Source organism: Magnolia sinica, chromosome 5 (genome assembly GCF_029962835.1).
Source record: "Magnolia sinica isolate HGM2019 chromosome 5, MsV1, whole genome shotgun sequence".
NCBI classification, from domain to species: Eukaryota; Viridiplantae; Streptophyta; class Magnoliopsida; order Magnoliales; family Magnoliaceae; genus Magnolia; species Magnolia sinica.
Window position 1 is genome coordinate 93369240 of NC_080577.1, and position 14018 is coordinate 93383257.

Genomic DNA, 14018 nt, shown 5'->3' on the forward strand with positions numbered 1-14018 from the left:
TTCCAATAATCCAAACCATTTATTTGATAGGGTTCCTCTTGGATGGAAGCTTCCCAAAAAGATTTTTGGGTATTTTAATTCTTTCGTTATACTAAGTTTTATGGTGATCTTTAATACCCAAAGCACGAGCCAAATTATCAAAGGGATTGAAATAATTTAATTAAGAGCTTTTATCTGTTGAATTTTCAAATACAAAATGAGACTTCATATAAACAGATTGGATTATTGGAATATAGTCCAGATCTAAAGGCTAGAAGCCCTTACTAGGGCTAGCAGTTGATTTTCATTTACTCAATTACTTTACATATATGAATTGATAAAATGGGATCTACCTGATTCAAAATATCTTACCTGATTGCCTGCTTATTGAAGTAGGTTGGAAATCTACCTGATTTTTCAACTTTGAAGTGGGTTGGAAATCGACATTATATGTACATGTCCACTCACCCAACTATCCATGACATTTTCACAAATTACTCAACTAATGATATATTTGAATAAAATATTAAATAATGGGTTTTGCTAAGGTCCCCACCTTCGTGGGCATGTTAACTGATCTATCGGACGCCACGTGGGACACTCAATCATCAATCGGGCAGGTTCATTTAATAGTATTATTGGGAGTTAGGCACAATCAAACCAATTGGATGATCCTAACCCTTTCAACGGCCAACTTGTTAGAACCATCCGTTGTTCAGGAGTCATAACTTACATAGTTAAAATCATCAAACCAAAGTGCTACTTTGGAATCATAAACAATAAAAGGTAGGATCTATCAAATATATATTTCAGAATGATAATTGGACTTATTCTATTTCTTCGCTTGATCTTCACTATCCATTTTTCATACTGTTGATCGGATCAGTTGTTTAGGATCATCCAATTGACATGATCTTTGCCCTATAATTTGTCTCTAGTTGCACGAAAGAGAGGACGGTTTAGATTAATGATTAAGCACTCCAAAAACTTTTAAGGAAGAATAGTAACATTCTCATGAAGGTGGGGAAGTTAGCAAAACCCTTGAATAATAATATATGATATATTAAATTTTACAGTGTTGAGTGACATTAACATTGGATAATAAATTGATACAGTGACTGACTGTTGTTGTTAATTGACTTTATTTTTTGTCAAAGTTTATAAGTTTTTGTTTAAATGCTTTAGCTTGAGATTAGTTAAATATGTTATAATTTTTTTTTTCTCTTTAAGTATTTTTATTAATTTTATTTAAATATTTAATTTATTTTTAATCTTTAATTAGATATTAATTGAATATCCTATTACTTGACTATCTTAATTTCGTTGGATAACACCTAAACAACTTATTTAGACAACATAGGGATCCACACCATATTCAAGTAAGATATATTAACTACAGATATTGCAATATCCGACTCACATCTACGAAGTCTTGATGTATTGTATCGCATGCACCGGATGTTTCTGATTAAACCATTGGGAGTACTATACAGGGAAATATCATTTGAAATTAAGATATTAGAAAGTATTCATCAACAAGCCCGTCTACCTCAGTTGGTAGAGCGCAAGGCTCTTAACCTTGTGGTCGTGGGTTCGAGCCCCACGGTGGGCGGTTGCATTTTTGTAGTTCTTTCTTTCTCGGAGAATGATCCTAGCCATCCAAACTTTTTAGTTTTTTCTTTGTTAGAGAATGATCATAGCCATCCGAACTTAACATGATCGGGATCATTCACCTAGAGGCCCCTACCTAGTTTTATTTATTTATTCTTTATTAGAGAATGATTCTAGCCATCCAAACTTAACATGATCTGCACCATTCATCTAATGGGCCCCACATCCACATGATCGGGGTCATTCATCTAGTGGCCCCTACGTAGAGTGCCACTGTCAAATGGTGACGCCCTGATACAACCATGCCCGTGAAAGTTTACGTAAGTGACATTTTGAGAACAAGACATGGACGACCGTGGGATGGCACATGATATGGACCACGCGTATAGCGGACCCTGTCTAGAATGCCATAGTCATATATTGACGTCTTGATACGACTAAAACCGGAGAATATCTGTTCAGGGCCCTCCATGATGTTTTCATCATGTTGCTGTCAATTCAATTAAACTGGACCATTAGTGTGATTGAGGGTTTAGATTGGATTTTTGGATGTCTGTAAGATGTGAGGCATGCAAGAGACTACTCAACCGAAAGTTTGATTGAACTGCTAGTGTTAAGGGGATTTGGGAAAGGGTGGAGGTTAGCCCTTTTGAATGAGTTCTTTTTACCTTGTGACAATAAACGTAAGTTTACAGACTTTTTCTTTTACCAACACTTTTAAGTTTAATATATTTATATAAAAAAAAAGAATACATGTACAAATTAAAGAAAGCAAACTATTGACGATTTCATTAATATTTGAAATGGTGTTCATTGCAATCGACAAACTGCAAGTCAACCAAATGAATAAATAAAAGATAAAGGATAAACATTTGATGTGCATATCGGAAAAGATGATCGGAGCGGGTGTGATCAACTAAATCAAAACTTAGATGATTACAATCTCACAACTTAAAATTGTAGAAATTTACTTTACTCCTAAGGTACTGTAGCAAGAGTCGCTAGGCAGCAGATATGTAAAATTAGGCTAAGCTATGCTAAAAAAGATAACTTAAAAGATAAGTTGATGTATTTAGCGTAGGACATCGAGTTTTTATTCGATTGCTCATTTTATAGATTGTCAAGGCGATGAAACCTTTACTGGAGTTTCCTTGCTAATCCTCGATCCTTCACTCTTACGTTTCGGGCTTTTTGGATAAGAAAATCTCCTTGGCAGATTCAGAACCTTCGAACTAGGAAGGTTTCTGAAAAGTCTGAACCTATTGAATCTTAAATTTCCACTCTCATACGTAGATGCTCCCTCATAGGATCCTTGTTAGTCAAGGGAGCATTTGTCCTTAGATCCAACACGACCATTCACCTGAGTGGTCTGGTATAAATCACTCAGTTCTTGACCGTAGGAGTGGAATTTGACACTTAATACTGATTTATTATCGGAGATGGACTAGATCCGTCACATCAAGATCTCCCATTCTTTAAATCCCAATGGAACCATAGTCATTGGATCAGATCACCTAGTAGGGCATCTAGGCGATCTCTTTGCATCTTCCTATTTCCTTGATGAGTGGCCCAAATCTGTCAGATGCTAATCCATTATTGGTTAGATCATATCATTCATCAAACCCCTTTGCATTTTCCCTATCTTGTCGGGGCGCAACTCCAAACCCAACCAAGCTAATGTGTCTGTTTCTCCTGACATGGGCTAAGTTTGCTTGGGCATAGGTTAGATCTTCACATCCTCGAATCTTCAAAATCTTCTCGAAACGCTACACCATCTCTAAACGTCTCTGAGGAAATTTCCTATTTTAGAAGGACTGCGAGAGACGACCTCACTGAGAATATTATAGCCAGATTTGTATTAGATCTGTTTTATCGGCAGGTCTTTTATAAGCATGCTTGGCACATTGCCACATTAATGGGCACAACAAACATGGCCACGTGGCATGCGCTGATTTGCTTTACAAAAGGTGAGCGTAAAGATTCAAGCCTTTGCATTTATAACAAAATATATTTCGCGGAAGAAAGCGCAAATGACAATCCTCTCATATTAGAGTTGGTTTCATGCCAGCTGTGTCTCGTGGCTTGAGCACGTGGCAACCTTTGATTGGTCCACGTTAGGGTGCCGAAAATAAGTGTAAATACATCCCATCCAAACCATTCATTAGATGTCGCCTCATTTTAGGACCAGGGACTAAAAATAAGCCTAATCCAAGATTTAGGTGAGCCACACCCCACAGAAGAAGGAATGCCTACAGTAGAAACTTCCAGATTGGCCCAAGGTGCTGTATATACGCTATCACTATGTAGGTACACCCCCAAAATTAGGCCATTTCATAGATCAGATGGACCAGCCAATGTCACTTTAGATGTTTTATGCATTTCTACATTATTCCCTGTAGTGTGGCCCACCGAGTTGTTGGTGTTGATGCAAAAAACTGGTGGGCCTTCCTTCTGATCTACCGCCTGCACAAGGATGAAACAAAGGAGACCCTGGATAGGAAAATGGATGTTGTTGATGCAAAAAACTGGTGGGCCTTCCTTCTGATCTACCGCCTACACAAGGATGAAACAAAGGAGACCCTGGCTAGAGCCGGGGACCCTCCGATGCCTAAGTCAGTGACTGGACAGTGTAGGAAGGGTTTTTAGAAGGGTTTTCTGCGTACCTTTGATCTTAGAGACGTCCTTCTTTTATAGGAGTGAGAGGTCCTGCCGTGCAGGGATTCTCTCCCCAATCTTAGGAGATTTGATTTGATTGCAATCTGCTTACAGATGCTTCCCGATCCCGAGATTATTGGGGTCGGGAATCCTTTCACAAGATTTCCGGGACGGTATTCATGCTTATACCGTCTCTTCCTTACTCGGCTCGGCCTTGACCGACTCTAGTAATAGATGAGTCTTGGCTGGCTGCAAGGACAGGGCTTCTTATCTTCTATCGGATGAAACAGAGTCGGCTCATAACCGATACTCCTTATTCCGATAATCGACACTACAACCGACTTAATATGAGTCGGTTTTCTGATCGATCGGGCGACTTCTAGCCTTTGGACCTTAGTTGTTCCCCTTTAGACGTTGCTAGCTCGTTATCCGAGACAACTTTAGGTGTCTTATGTATTCGGCCTATGGCTCTTGACTCTTTATCTCTTGGTTAAAATTTATTTTCTACAATCCGAGTTAAGTCTCTCATTTAGGCCTTACTGTCTTGCTTCGGTTGGACCCGTTACCTCGGATCCTCGGACTGTGTCAGTAGAGTTGGTCCATTCCATAACCGGGTCTTCGGACATGTTGTATTTTTCCCCAACAGTAAGCCCCCTTACTTCTTGTGTCAGTCGTGTTGACACTAAGGAGTAATGAGTTTCTGAGTCGGTTTACATCGAAGACCGAGGTTATGATGGAACATTTAATGCTTCTTATGTCATCCCTAACAGGCATTAGTTGGATGCTTGAGGTCGCACGAGCAGACAACCGTCAGAACATTTCGTCTGCTTATGAGCATCGAACGCGTGGCGAGGGTGTTACTTGCGTCAGTTGACGTGCGCCACGTGTCGGGCGGGGGAGTCGAAACAGGTGTCGATTCGACTCCTCCTTAAATGCCTCTGCTACGTGGCAGAGCTATAAAAGGAGGAGCGGGATGCCTTTTCCCCATTTTTGCTCGTCTGCTCCTTCTTCTCCCGTTTTCTCTTCTTCGTTGTTGCCATTTTCCCCGTTGTTTCCATCTCCCTTTTTCTCTTTGCTTCCTCGTCTGTGTGCTTTTCGCCTCTCTGGTGAGTTTTAACTCTCTCTCTCCCTTTCCTTTTCAATCTTAATGGCAATGCGTGGTCCTTCAAGTCCCCGGGAGGGGATTTCCGGTGATGAGGATGAAGCGAGACATCTCTAGAATGTCTTGGAATCGCCCTCATTGCTGACGGAGATGGCGATTGGTGCCAATGAAGCTTTCCAATTTTCTGAAAGTCTCTAGAACTTCAGCAGAACGTCTTGCTTCAGCAGGTCCTTCTGGCGGTGGCGTGTCACTGTCGACTGCCCCTAGGAGACCCAATCCTCCTGGGGATGACTTGGAGGAAGAGGATGAGGAATTTAAGGAAACCACTGAGTTGGTTCCTCTTAGGAGATCAGCTCGGGTAGCTGAGTCGGCAGACGAGGAAGGGGAGGCTGCCGAGGGAGGGGAGGCTAGAGATGAGTGGAGGGGTCTGTTCCCTTCGGTCTTAACTGAGGCAAACTTGGATGGAATTCGAGTCAAGTACTGTGTCCCTAACTCAGTTATTCTACGTCTTCCCCTCCCGAGTGAATTACCCGACCGTCCCCCTGCTGGGATGGTCGCAATTTTTCAAGTCGTTATGCAATGCGGCTTACATCTGCCCCTTCAACCCATTGCTTGGGATTTCCTTTCCTGACTCCAGATCGCTCCCGGGTAGATAGTTCTGAACGGGTGGAGGAACTTGTTCGGGTGTTCGGTATTGTGGGCTGAGACAGAACAACCCTCACTGACTATCGACGAGTTCCTCTATCTGTACCAAGTACGGCCAAACCCTCAACAGCCCGGCTGGTACTTCTTGTGCGCTTGACGGAATAAAGGCGGTCCTTTGATAACCGACCCTTCTACGTCTAACAAGCACTGGAGAGAGAGGTGGTTCTGGGCGTGCGGTCGCTGGGAGATTGCCGAGTCTGGGCTCTTCGAACCTCGTGTTCCTCGGGCGTTCTCTGAAGCAGGTGACTCGGCATGTCCTTTTTCTGTATTTTCTTGCTGTGCTATTTCTAAGTTTGACTGAGTGTGTTCTGCAGATATTCCCAAGAAAAGGTTGAAGCTAGAAGTCGGTGCTCTAACTCGAATTAAGGATCTGAAGGCGCTAAGTTCAGAGGATCGGTCTTGGAAGACTCTTCTTCAACCAGAGCGTCTTCTTCTCTTGGGCTTAGACTCATCTGTGACAGGTACTCTCTAGCTATTTTGACACACTTCTTTTGATTTTTTATCCAATTCTGTACTTCTCCTGATGCAGATATGGCTGAGGCTCGGCCCCTTCTTAAGCCTGCTTCCAAGATGAAGGCTCCTCCGAGATCGATTCTACTATCAGAGTCTCGGCCTTCAAAGAAGTAAAAGGCAGCTCTGAGAGCCAAAGAGCCGACGACTTCGGCTACCTCGACCGTGGTTGATCTTTTCGATCTAGAAGACAGGGCGAAAGTGGTGGATGCGGTGGCTGCCAAGTCCCAAGTGGCTCCCGAGTCAGGACCTGTTGTGGAGTAGGGTCTGGAGCCGAGAGAGGATAAGAGAGGGGAGGCTTCAAGAGGGGGGATGACTCAACAGGAGCCTTCGCCTTTTCAGCGGGTCATGTCGGGGATGATCCCTTGGGCCATCATTCATGGGAGCAGGAGAGACTTTGCTAGTCTCTACAATGCTCCTTCGTTACAAACTCTTGGTCATGCGGCGAAGATACTCCTTGAGGTAATGTTTGTGATCTCTCTTTTTGTTTGTGATTTCTTGTATTGGTGACTCAATCTGGCTTCACGTTCTTCTTTTGTAGTTGACCACTTGTTTGGTTAAGGCCTGCTCAAATCCGACTGCAGCTCAAAAGTAGCCAGCTGAGGCGGGAGCAAAAGTCGAGGCTTCCTTGATTCGGGCTGGCGTTCTGTTGGGTGACTTGGGACTCGTTAGGAAGGCCGCCGATGATGCCAGAGCCGAATGTGCTCGCGTGGCCTCGCTACTGACAGAGGCTCAAGAAGAGAGTCGGTGAATCCGTCAGGCTCATGCCTCTTGTGCGGATAAGTTGGCTCGGACCAAGGCTGAGGCTGAGGCAGCTATTCAGAGAGCCATCGACGAGGCCAAGGAGGCCAAGGATCGGGCCGTACAGATCTTTCTCGAATCCCAAGAGTTTGAGGAAGAGAGGGATCACTTGTATTAGAGTGGGTATACAGCTTGTATTCACCTGATGAAGCGGTCTTTTCCCGACCTTGATTGTTCAGGATTTGATGAAGGTGCCTCTGGATCCGAGGGGTCGGAGGCTGAGGCTGCGGCTGGTACTGAGGTCGAGTTCGAGGCGGCTCCAGAGGTTGCTCCAAGTGATGGCAGTAGCTGAATATCTGCCACCTGCCGAGTTAGCTCCATTTTTGGCACTCACACCAGCACTTGGTTTTGGCACTCACACCAGTGCTTCAAGCACACCAATCTTCAGGGCTGACCCGAGGGCATCTGCAACTATGAGAGGATTTCTTATGTTGAAGCCGACAGTCTCTACCTTTATTTTTGTCACTTCCTCAATGTAATGCTGTAGTAGAGCCTGATATAACCCGATGTAAAACACTTGGAGTGATAAATGAATATACTTAGTTTTATTCAATTGACTCAGTTTACATGTTTTTCCATTATTTACTCTTTTGAACTTTTCCTAACACTTGACTAGCCGATCTAAGGGTAGTAGATTTTGAGATGCTTGGCGTTCCAGAGATGAGGCAGTAACTGCCCATTTAGGTTTTCTAGCTGATACGTTCTAGGTCGGATGGTGCTTGAAACGACATAGGGTCCTTCCCAATTGGGTCCCAGTGTGCCTGCACCAACTTCCTTGGTATTTAGGAACGTTTTTCAGAAGACCATATCTCCAACTCGGAATCGTCTGATCTTGACTTGGGCATTGTAGAATCGAGATACTTCTCGTTGCCGAGCCATCATTCGTAGCTGAGCTTTTTCCCTTTGTTCGTCCAAAAGATCGAGTCAGAGAGCTAAGAGTTTTTCATTATCCTCTTCATTGAATGAACTGACTCGGGCCGAAGGTAGCCCGATCTCAACTGGAGTGACGGCTTCCGAGCCATAAGCAAGGGAGAAGGGAGTTTCTCCCGTAGCGATTCGAGTCGTTGTTCGATATGCCCACAGTATCTTCGGGAGTTCTTCAGTCCACGCTCCTTTAACTCGGTCGAGCTTGGTTCGGAGATGCTGTTTGATAATCTTGTTGACTGCTTCAACTTGTCCGTTCATCTGAGGATGATGGGGCGATGAATATACATTTCTGATCCTGAGATTATCGCACATCTCTCGATAGCTCCTATTATCGAACTGCTTCCCATTGTTGGTAATAATAGTTCGGGGTAACCCGAACCGACAGATAATGTTTTTCCATACAAAGTCTGTGATCTTCTGTTCGGTTATCCTTGCCAATAGCTCTGCCTCAGCCCACTTTGTGAAGTAGTCCACTGCTACAACAGCAAACTTGGTCTGGCCTTTCCCCATGGGGAGTGGTCCAAGGATGTCATTCCCCATTACGTAAAGGGCCAAGGACCGATCATAGGAGTCAGTTCTTCCGGGGGTTGCCTCGGAATGGCCGCAAACCGTTGGCATTTGTCGCATCTTTGAACGAGGTTACGAGCATCTTCTGGATGGTAGGCCAATAGTATCCCTGACGTAAAACCTTGTGTGCGAGTGATCGTCCTCCTGAATGGTTTCCGCAAATCCCCTCGTGGATCTCTCGGAGTACGTAGTCAGCTTCATTGGGGTTTAGGCATCGTAATAACGGAGCATAGTGGCCTTTCTTGTACAGCACCCCGTTGAGTATAGTGTAACGGGAAGCTCGGATCTTCAATCATCGAGCCTCAGCATGGGCAACTCCATTATCGAGATATTTGACGATTGGGTCGAGCCAAGTAGGCTCTGAATCAATTGTGTGTATGGTCGAGCTGACCGGTTCATTGATACTCGGCTTAACGAAGTATTCGATTGGAATGGACCTGAGTATGTTGTCTTCGTCGGCAGAGGCAAGTTTCGCTTGTAGATCGGCTTTAGCGTTTTCTGTCCGAGGGATCCAAGTAATCACACATTGTTGAAATCCATTGATTAACTCTTTGGCTTTCTCCATGTATGCTTTCAATTGCTCTTTATGTGTCTGATATACACCGGTGACTTGATTGACGACTAATTGCGAATCACTAAAGACGTTGAGATGAATAACACCCAAACTGACTGCAAGTCGGAGGCCGAGCAATAAAGCTTAATATTCTGCTGTATTGTTCGAGGCTTGAAATCCAAGTCGTAAGGCATATTGTATGTAGGTTTGATTGGAAGTTTCTAGGATGACTCCTGCCCTGCTTACCTTCGAGTTGGAGGAGCCGTCGACATACAGCTTCCAAGAGATTGGGTCGGGTGCTGACTCAGGAGAAGCTGTCGTAGCCTCAATAGGCTCGGTACCATGCGTAGTCATTGGATCGGTTTGTGGTGTCACTTCATCAATGAAGTCGGCCACGGCTTGTCCCTTGATTACTACTCTTGGCTTGTATTGGATGTCGAATTCGCTGAGTTCGATTGCCCACTTCGTAAGTCAGCCGGATGCTTCTGGTTTTTGAAGGATCTGACGCAGTGGGAGGTCGGTCATAACGACAATGGTATGAGCTTGGAAATATGGCCAAAGTTGTTGCAAGGAGACTACCAGGACTAATGCCACTTTTTCCAGGAGTGGATATCTTGTCTCTGCCGATAACAGTGCCTTGTAACGTAATAGACTGACAGCTGCTTTTCTTCGTGCTCCCGTATTAGAACCGAGCTAACCGCTGCGTCGGACACTGCGAGATATAACAGCAGAGCTTCCCCTAGTTCGAGTTTCGACAAGAGAGGTGGAGATCTGAGATAAGACTTAAATTGCTGGAACGTTGCTTCACACTCTTTCATCCAATCCACAGTTTACTGTCCCTTCAGTTGTTTAAAGAATGGGAGGCATTTATCGGTAGCTTGGGAGAGGAAGCGATTGAGTGCGGCTACTCGTCCGGTCAGCCTTTGTATGTCTTTGATCGTCTTTAGAGACTCCATGTCGAGCAATGCCTTAATCTTTTCCGGATTTACCTCAATCCCTTGTTGGCTGACCAGGAATCTGAGGAACTTTTCCGCGCTTACGCCAAAGGCGCATTTGCTCGGATTCAACTTCATTTGGAACTTGCGTAAGATCAGGAATATTTCTTCTAGGTCGGCCGCATGTATACTTTTGAGAAGCATGTCGTCAATGTATAAGTTCATGGTTTGGCCGATTTGCCGAGCGAATATTTTGTTTACTAATCTTTGATAAGTTGCCCCAGTGTTTTTCAAACCAAACGACATTACCCAGTAACAATAAAGACCTTTGTTAGTGACAAAGGTAGTTTTAGATTTATTAGATTGATGCATTATAATTTGATTATACCCTGAATAAGCATCTATAAAACTCAGAAGTTCGTGCTCCACAGTGCTATCCACCAACTGATCAATCCCCAGAAGAGGAAAGCTGTCCTTTAGGCAGGCTTTGTTTAGGTCGGTATAGTCAATACAGACTTGCTACTTCCCATTGGCTTTCTTAACAAGTACGACATTAGCTACCTATTCCGGATAGTATATCTCTTCTATGAATTTGGCCTTGAAGACCTCTTCTTCAATGATAGTATACCTTTCAGGACCGAGCGGGCGTCGCTTCTATTGGATCGGCCGGTAGGTCGGATCGCTGTTGAGTCGGTGAGTCATCACCGAAGGGTTGATCCCTAGCATGTCTTCATGGCTCTATGCGAATACATCAGCATATCGTCGGAGCAGGGCTATCAGATTATCTTTTAGGGGTGACTGCAGAGACGAGCCAATCCGCACCGTTTTGGATTCATCGGTCTCGACCAAAGGTACCGAAACAAGGTCTTCCACCGGTTGTCCTCGTTCGTGAGTTTCAACTCGGGGATCCAGTGACTCGATCATTGATACCTCGGCCGGGACTTTTACGGCTGTTGCGTAGCAACGCAGTGCATCGTGTTGATCTCCTTTGACGACTCCTATTCCCGAGTCAGTTGAAAATTTCATGGAGAGGTGGTATGTAGATACTACGGCTTGGAGGAGACTTAGAGAAGGTCGGCTGAGTATAGCATTATAAACTGATAACTGATCGACTATCAAAAAGTCGACCATAACTGTCTCTTGATGAGGAGGGTTTCCAGCAGTAAGTGGCAGTGAGATGATTCCTTCTGAGAGTATCTGTCCTCCTGAGAATCCGACCAGTGGGGTACGAACAGGTTACAATGCCGATCGTTCAGTACCCATTTTGTCGAATGCCTGAGTGAACAACACGTCAGCAGACGATCCTGTGTTGACGAGTATGCGAAATACCTTACGGTTTGCGATGGTGAGAGTGATGACTAATGCATCATCATGGGGATGGTGAATGCCTCGAGTATCTTCATCGGTGAACGAGATACAGTACTTTTCTCTCTTCTTTTCTTTCGAAGGCCGAGCTATGATCAGGATCTCGGACTCAGGTCGACTGATGCTCCTAGCGTGATTTTTTCGAGCATTATTTGAGTCGCCTTCGCCTCGGGGACCACCGACAATAGTCCGGATTTCCTCCTTGGATCAGTTGTCACCCGGGCGTTCTTCCACTATCCCGGTTCTTTCAATGTGTTCTCTGAGTCGGCCTTCTTGGATAAGCCTTTCGATCTCTTCCTTCAAGTGATAACAATCACTTGTATTGTGGCCATGATCGCGATGGTAGTGACAATATTTATCCTCATTCCGCCTGTTCGGATTACTTCGAAGCTTATTTGGCCAACTGACAAAATCTGCTCTTGAGGCTTGTTGAGTGAGGTATAGGTTGAAAACTTTCGGTCGGGTTGTTTTTCCGACTTACGTTCATCGCGCGTTCGGTCTTCCTTGCGCTTCTTCCCTCCGGCCGAGTCAACTTCCTTTTTGGCTGACTCTTTGGCTAAGGTTTTCGCACTCTGGGCAGCCTCATGCAAATTTTGTGTTTCCTCGGCATTCGCCTACTTATCCGACCAAGTCATAAACTTAGCCAGAGTCATAGGCAGATTCTTGTCTAGAGATGCCAGAAACGGCTTGTCCCTAACCCCTTGCATGATGGAATTGAGTGCTGTCTCCTTTGAATGTTTCCGAACTTGGAGCGACTCAAAATTGAAACGCTTGATATAGTCTTTCAGTAGTTCTCCCTCCTTCTGAACTATGTTGTTCAGATGCGCAGGGGGCTTCAACTTCTTCCCCCCATTGAAGTTGGTGATGAATGCATCATCGAGCTCCGCAAGCGAGCTAATGGACTTTGGTTTTAGCTGTTTGAACTAAAGTCGAGCTACGTTGGCTAAGGTGAGGGAAAAAGCTTGGCACATCACGGCGCCAAGGTATCATGCAATTCCATGTATGTTCGAAAGCATTCGATGTGTTCAGTTGGGTCGGTTTTACCGGTGAAAGGTGTAATTTGTGGAAGACGAAACCGTTCCGGTAGCCGAGCCTGCATTACTTCCTCCACAAACGGGGATGCCTTTGTTTCGGGCCTATTTTGATGTGCATTCCGACTCTGCTTCATGTCCACAATTTCTTCCCGTACTTCTTTCCTGAAGTCCTGGAGGTCGACTTTTCAGGGTTCGTCACTTTTTGCCATTCCCTCAACCGGAGGCCGACTGCGCCTCCGTCGATCGATCTCATGTCGGAGATTAGTGGGGGGTAGCACGGTAGTCGCGGAATGAGCGGGTGCTAGCTCGGACGGACTGTGGGGCTGACTTTGCTGAGGGATTGCCGATCACGGAGCAATAGGCTCAGGGTCGGCGACTTGTTGTGGGACGTTGGTCGTCTGAGCATAGGGCTGAACTTGTTGCGATGTATCTATTTCAACATTTGTTTAATGACATTTATGTCGGATCTAAGCTCCTGGACCTCTTTATCCAGCCGCCCATTGCCTCGGTTTCGCTAGGTATTTCTTGTCACGACAAAGGCTGCTGGATGAGCATCGGGATCCTGGCGGTTGTCGGGTTGATTTTGAGCTCCGTGGGCTTCGGTTGCACCTGGTGGTCCAGTAACAACAGCTTCATTTGGCTCTTCCTGAACCGTTCTTCTAGTTATCACCATTAGAGCGCGTTTACAGCTTCTGGATAGAGCATGGAAAATGAAGTTTTGTACCGTTTCCCACAGACGGCGCCAATCTGTTGATGCAAAAAACTGGTGGGCCTTCCTTCTGATCTACCGCCAGCACAAGGATGAAACAAAGGAGACCCTGGATAGGAAAATGGATGTTGTTGATGCACAAAACTAGTGGGCCTTCCTTCTGATCTACCATCTGCACAAGGATGAAACAAAGGAGACCCTGACTAGAGCCGGGGACCCTCCGATGCCTAAGTCAGTGACTGGATAGTGTAGGAAGGATTTTTAGAAGGGTTTTCTGCATACCTTTGATCTTAGAGACGTCCTTCTTTTATAGGAGTGAGAGGTCCTGCCGTGCAGGGATTCTCTCCCCAATCTTAGGAGATTTGATTTGATTGCAATCTACTTACGGATGCTTCCCAATCCAGAGATTATCGGGGTCGGGAATCCTTTCACAAGATTTCCGGGACGGTATTCATGCTTATACCATCTCTTCCTTACTCGGCTCGGCCTTGACCGACTCTTGTAATAGATGAGTCTTGGTTGGCTGCAAGGACAGGGCTTCTTATCTTCTATCGGATGAAACAAA

General features: G+C 45.0%; 1 non-coding gene across 1 annotated transcript; it reads left to right on the forward strand.

Moving 5' to 3' along the window:
- The first annotated feature begins 1518 nt into the window (after positions 1–1518).
- Positions 1519–1591, forward strand: TRNAK-CUU (transfer RNA lysine (anticodon CUU)). Its single transcript has one exon. It is a non-coding gene; the product is annotated as a tRNA-Lys (tRNA).
- The last annotated feature ends 12427 nt before the right edge of the window (positions 1592–14018 follow it).